The sequence below is a fragment of the Hippopotamus amphibius genome, chromosome 3 (genome assembly GCF_030028045.1).
Source record: "Hippopotamus amphibius kiboko isolate mHipAmp2 chromosome 3, mHipAmp2.hap2, whole genome shotgun sequence".
Classification (NCBI taxonomy): Eukaryota; Metazoa; Chordata; class Mammalia; order Artiodactyla; family Hippopotamidae; genus Hippopotamus; species Hippopotamus amphibius.
Window position 1 is genome coordinate 79838682 of NC_080188.1, and position 6472 is coordinate 79845153.

Genomic DNA, 6472 nt, shown 5'->3' on the forward strand with positions numbered 1-6472 from the left:
TCATACCATACAAAAACAGGCTGTGAGTTGGATTTGGCCCATGGGCCATGGAATTTGCTTGCCTCTCCTCTAGTAAGTCAGTTATCTTCAAAAAAAAAAATAATAATGTAAGAAAAAAAGATAAATTTTTATATTTATCATTTTCAATACTCTTTTTTTCATTGCTGCAAATGTGAATTTAAGCTGGCATTATTTTCCTTCAGCCTGAATAACTTCCTTTAACATTTCTTGTAGTACAGATCCCATGAGTTCTCCCTGCTTTCAGTTATCTGAAAATGTTTTCTATTTTACCTTATTTTCAAAGGTTATATTGCGGATAGGGAAATCTGGGTTTCTTTTCTTTTCTTTTTCTTTTCTTCCTTTCTGTTTTTAAAGTGTCATTTCATTGTCTACTCTCACACATTGTTCTGTTAAGAAATCAGGCATAATTGTTCACCTTTATGTAATGTTTCTTTTCTCTCTGTCTCCTTGTGGTATGTAGAATCCTGAAGTACCTCCTGCTCCACACACACACCAAGATTTGCTATCTTAATTCTTGGGACTATGAATATCATGAGATACTGTGCTCTGACTACATTACAAGGCAAAAGGGTTTTGCAGATATAATTAAGGATACTGATCAGTTGACTTTAAGTTAATCAGAATGGGAATTACCTGGGTGGGCCTGATGTAAATATGTGAGACCTTTAAAAGCAAAGAATTTCTCCAGCTGGGAGAGGAAGAGGAAGAGAGATTCCATGTGAGAAGGAGTTGATGAATCTTTGCTGGTACTGCAGATGGAAAGGACCATGTGAGAAGAAATGCAGGTGGTTTCTAGGAGCAGACAGTAGCCTCTGCCTGACAGCTCTAAAGGAAAGAAGGACCTCAGACCTACAATCATAAAGACCTGCTTTCTGCCAACAACCTGAATGAACTTGGAGTGGATTCTTCCCCACAGCTTCCAGATAAGAGCTCAGTCCAGCCAACACCTTGATTTCAAACTTGTAAGGTCCTGAGTAGAGAATACAGTTGAGCCCACCTGGACTTCTGACCCAAAGAACTGTGAGATAACAAATGGGTATTGTTTTAAACCTCTATGTTTATGGTGATTTGTTACACAGCAGTAGAAAACTAATATACTCCTATCAAATATACTCCTATACTCTTTATATGACAATAAAGAGACATATCTTTATATTTGGACTGTGATATACTTAGGTGATTTTTCTTAGTGTTTTCTTCTTTGAAATTCACTGAACTTTTTGAATCTGTAGGTTTATGTTTTTCATAAAATTTGGGAAATTTTCATCCATTATTTCTTCAAAAAATCTTTTCCCCAGACTCATCTCTGCTCCTTTGAGATTCCAACTGAGTGTATGCTAGACTGTTGGACATCTCACAGATCCCTAAGGCTCTTTTTTTCCCTTTCTCTCTTTTTTCAATCTTTTTTCTCTCTGTTTTTCAAATGTGATTATCTTTATTAATCTCCTTTCAAGTTCACTAACCATTTCTTCTGCCATCTCTAATCTGTTAATCCCAATTCAATGAAATTTTCATTTCAGATATTGTACTTTGAAGTTGTAAAATTTCTTTTTGGCATTTAAAAAAATGTGTTCCATTTCTCAGCTGAAATTACATATCTGTTCACGCATTATGTCCATCATTTTTTTTTTAAGTCCTTGCACATATTTATTGAAGTCCTTAACTGCTAATTTCTGGGCCATGTTCTAGTCTGTTTGCATTGACTACTTTTTCTGATTGTGAGTTTCACTTTCCTCCTTTTTCAGATATACAGCATTTTTTCTTTTTTAAAGATTTATTGTTGTAATTCATATATAAAAATTACACACATTTAGATGAGTTTGAATATATGCATATACCCATGATATTATCACCACAATCAAGGTACTAAATATATTCATCACCTACAAAAATGTCCTTGTGCTCTTTTGTGTTTTGTGTGTGTGTATGTATGTGTGTGTGTGTGTGTGTGTCTATGGTGAGAGCACTTAACATACATTTATCCTCTTAACATATTTTAAAGTGTACAATACTGTACTGTTAACTATTGGTGCAGCAGATCTCTAGAATTTAATCACTTGCATAACTAAAACTTTATACCCATTAAATAAAATTCCCCATTTTCCCCTCTCCCCACAACCCCAACCCAAATATCCATTGATAGATGAATGTATAAAGATAATATGTTATATGCATACAATGGAATAGTATCCAGTCTTAAAAAAGAAGAAAATCTTGTCATTTGTGACAACATGGATGAAGCTGGAAGACATGAGGCTAATGGAAATAAGGACAAATACTGCATAATTCCACTTATATGAGGTATCTACTCAAATTCATAGAAGTAGAGAATATATAGTAATTTTAAAATTTTATCCTGGGTACTATGAAAAATACATTAGAGAAAATCTGGATTATGCTGTCTTCTTAAAGAATGTTGAATTTGTTTTGGCAGGCATTTAAATTTAACAGTATATGTATAAGTAACTGTAAATATAATTAACAATACTATATTGTGTATTTGAAAGTTGCTAACAGAGTAGATCTTAAAAGTTCTCTTCACAAGGAAAAAAATGCAACAATGTGAGGTGATGAATGTTAACTAAATTTGCTGTGATAATCTCTGCAGTATATATGTATATAAAATAATGTTATATACTTTACATTAGTATAAATGTTATATGTCAAATATATCTCAATTAAACTGGAAAAATGTTTAAATATGACTATTGGATCATATAGAGTCCCTCAGGCTTGGCTTTATTATTTGTTTGGGTGGGATTCTTTAGGTTTTGTTCTTAATGCTAGGGTGTGGCCGTTACACAGGGGTGTGGTTTTTATTCTTAAGACATGGCTTTTTTGGGATCTAAAATGAATGGCCAAGGAGCTCAGGGTAGTTTCTGCACTCTGATTGGGCTGCAATGTCCAATTCAATCATTAGGAACAACCTGGAAGTGACCCACACTTTATTTCTGGTCCTTCCACTAACCAGCACATGCTTGAACAAATGACTTAACATCTTAGGGTTCCATTTTTTATATTTGTAAAAGTAAGTGGCTGATTTAGTTTCAGTATGTGGTGAGAAGGCAAGTCTGGTACTGAAATAAATTCTAGTCTGAGAAGAGTTAGAGAACTGTTATCACCCCCACACTGTTGATCTATCTGTTTTGATTAAAAATGGGATGAGAAATTAGATGTTATAAATTTTCTTTTTGAAAAACTGCATCCCAGAGGGTTATTCTGGTAGAGAGAGAGAAACCTAGGACTAATAGGTAGACTACTGTTTCCCTTAGACCAGGGCAAGAGAGACCCCTGCTTTAGAGAAGCAAAAGTTGCCGTATTTGTTTTTATGACCTTTGAGGCCCTCTCAGAATATTGCCATCATTTTCCCTATGAATTAAGAGTATCCAGACTGCAGGTCATGGAATTGTGGAGTGATTAAAAGGAGACTATCAATAATATTATCTAGTGACTGTGTGAATAAAATTTAACACCCTGTTTGTTAGGCTTCTCCACTGTAAAGTTACTCCTTCCCTCCTTCATATTATCTTCTTTAGAAGGAAGTCACTATGTACAGCCCGCACTCAAGGAGTGTGGAGTCACCCATTAGCGGCAGTGTTAACTGTATAGATTATTTGGAATTCTTCTGCATGGCAGATTTGTCTTTTCCTCCCCATGTATTGCTAAACTCAGTCCCTGGTGCTCAGTTAGGAACTGGTTATTTCTGTTTGGAAGACATGTGATGTAGGCAAAGGGGCTTCAGGTATGTACTGATATGTTAGGTTTGAGGCCTCGTTCTCCCATGTGATTGTTCTGTGGTTTATGGGATTTCTCTCGTACCATTAATGCTCTATTTCTTCATATGTGAAGTAGGGATAATAATATTACTTCATATATTATCATAAAATTAAGTAAGAAATGGGAAAAAGACCTTCAAAAAATCTTACACTTTTGTCTTCCTACATCCCCTCTAGATAAAGAAGATTTGGGGTGGTTTAAAGAAATGGTATCTGAAAAGCAATAGTGAAAACCCTGTCTGAGAAAATATACAGATAAAGATACTACACTTGATCTTAGCCAAAAGGCCGAGAAGTGATTACAGATAAAGAATAACAGGTTAAATTACTGAAATGTGTGTATGTGTGTGGGTGGGTGTGGGTATGTGTGGATGCATGGGTGATGTCTCTAACAAATATTTATACTGTTGGAAAAATCTAGATCATTTATTCAGTTTTTACTTATCAAAATTTTGGCACTATCACAGTTGAAGCCAGAGAGATAATTAGTCCTCTTCCTTCATTTAGGGTCAACCATAAACTTGAAGGGGATTATTAATTTATCTCTTAGCCTGTCAACTCTAAGATAAAATAAGTACCACTTTTTTTTAACTTTCATCATACACTACATTGAAATTCTTTAGTAAATATTCCTAAAACACATCCCCAAATCCCAATTTTGTAAATCCCTCTACTTATTTGGAGTCTGGAATTTACATATTTTTCTCACAGGAGTCTAACAGAAAGAAGACTTGTTCACTGAAAATGGTATACATAATTGAGATTTACAAAGATTGTCAACAACAGAAGTAAATTCTAGCCCGAGAAGAGTTAGAGAATTATTACCACCCCAACACTGTTCCTCTATCTGTTTTAATTAAAACAGAAAGTGGGATTACAAATTAAGATGTAAATTTTCTTCTTGAAGGACAATGAAATGGTTTGAACAATTACATCCCAGAGAGTTATCCTGGTAGAGAGAGGAAAACACAGGATTAAGAGGTAGCCTATTGTTTCCCTTAGATCAGGGCAAGAGAGACCCCTGATTTAGGCCTCTTCATTTTACAAACCCCCAACTCTGGTCCTCCTCTGTCTATACTGCACTATGACAAGCAGTCTGCAAGACCAATAGAACGTGTCCAACCAGAGGCAGCACCCACCCCACCCACCACCACCACTAGACCAAATTCTGCTTAGCTGGGATTCTGAAATGCAATGAGCAACAGTTATGAGCCAGCTTCCTCCACCTGAGCAGGCCTCTTGTCTGGGTCTGTGAGCCCAAAGGCAGACTCCAGCTCTGAAAAGTGCTTCGCTAGGTCATAGAGTTGGCCAAGATGTTTGAAGAGTGAAGATGGGGCATGGATGTTCCTGGACATGCAGACTGGGTTGTTCAGAGGTGTGCCTGGGAGGCAGGTAGTGGTGTGGAATGGAGCTGGGAATGAAAAAAATGGTGGTGGGCTGCAGACCAGGGGCTGCGTGCTAGGCACTAGGTCTTTTCATGTGCTCTGAGGAGCCTAAGAAGTGAGAACTTCATTCGAACCAAACATTTCAAGTTATGATGAGGTATGTTTCTCGAAGTATAGGACATATTGAACAGTTGTTGAGCTTGATTAATAACGTTTAAGTGTATATGTCATGTAGCTTCCATAGGTACTCTTGCCTCGAGTCCAGAATACATTAGGGACAGCCTGGAAGTGACCCACACTTTGTTTCTGGTCCTTCCACTAAACAGCACATGCTTCAACAAATGACTTTACATCTTAGGGTTCCACTTTTTATATTTGTAAAAGAAAGTGGCTGATTTAGTTTCAGTATTATTTCTATCACTTATTAACTGTGTAACTTTGAGCACATTGCACAAAACTCTGGGTCTCAGTCCTTTCACCTGTCAGATTTAAGATTTAGATCAGGTCTATTTTAGTTCTACTCTAGGAAGACATTTTTTATTAGACATTTATTAGACACCAGACACTTTTTATGTAGATATTTTGTTAAAAGAAGGAAGCATATTAGGATAATAGCTAAAGTTGATAAAAAGTTACCTGCATTAAATTGAGTTCTTTCTTCCCTGCTGTGCCCTCTTGGTTGGTTCATAGTTACCTGATAGCTCAGTTTTGTTTTTGTTTTAAAATTACAGTTGAAAAATGTGGCTCAAGGTCAAAAATCAATTAAGTGGAAATTAGAGTTATTTGTTTAAAAGTTCAGGTGATATTTTACATCATGAATCTGATGGATGACAATTGATATGGATTAATCTGAAACCTGCATTCTCTTTAATCATGACTCAAATCTGCTCTGGACAGGAGTGATAATAAGGAAATAATTATGAGCCATTTCCTTGGAGTGGTGCACTGGGAAAGCTGTGAATAAAAGGCTTCTCTGAGTGCAAAGTGGAGCCCTTGTTGTTATGTAGAAAAATCAGATTAATTGTCTCAATTCATGTCCTAGAGCACATAGGGCAGCTCCTGGTCAGTCACATCAATTCTTCTCTGCCCTTTATTATACATCAATTACCCATGAGGCAAAGGTTGATCTGTTACCTTTTGCTTTACAAGGGGAGAGGAGAGCCAGTGATATTTTCTGGAATATGCAATGGACTGAAAACTCTGGAGCTGTGCATTCTACCTCTAGTTTTCTCTTGAATCATCAGAGAGCCTATGAAAATCATAGAATTGGACTCAAAGGATTAAACTAAT

At 36.2% G+C, this 6472-nt stretch overlaps 1 pseudogene; it reads right to left on the minus strand.

The window, feature by feature from the left end:
• Positions 1-3917: 3917 nt before the first annotated feature.
• LOC130850647 (U2 spliceosomal RNA) lies at positions 3918-4097 on the minus strand (annotated as a pseudogene).
• Between the last annotated feature and the right edge of the window lie 2375 nt (positions 4098-6472).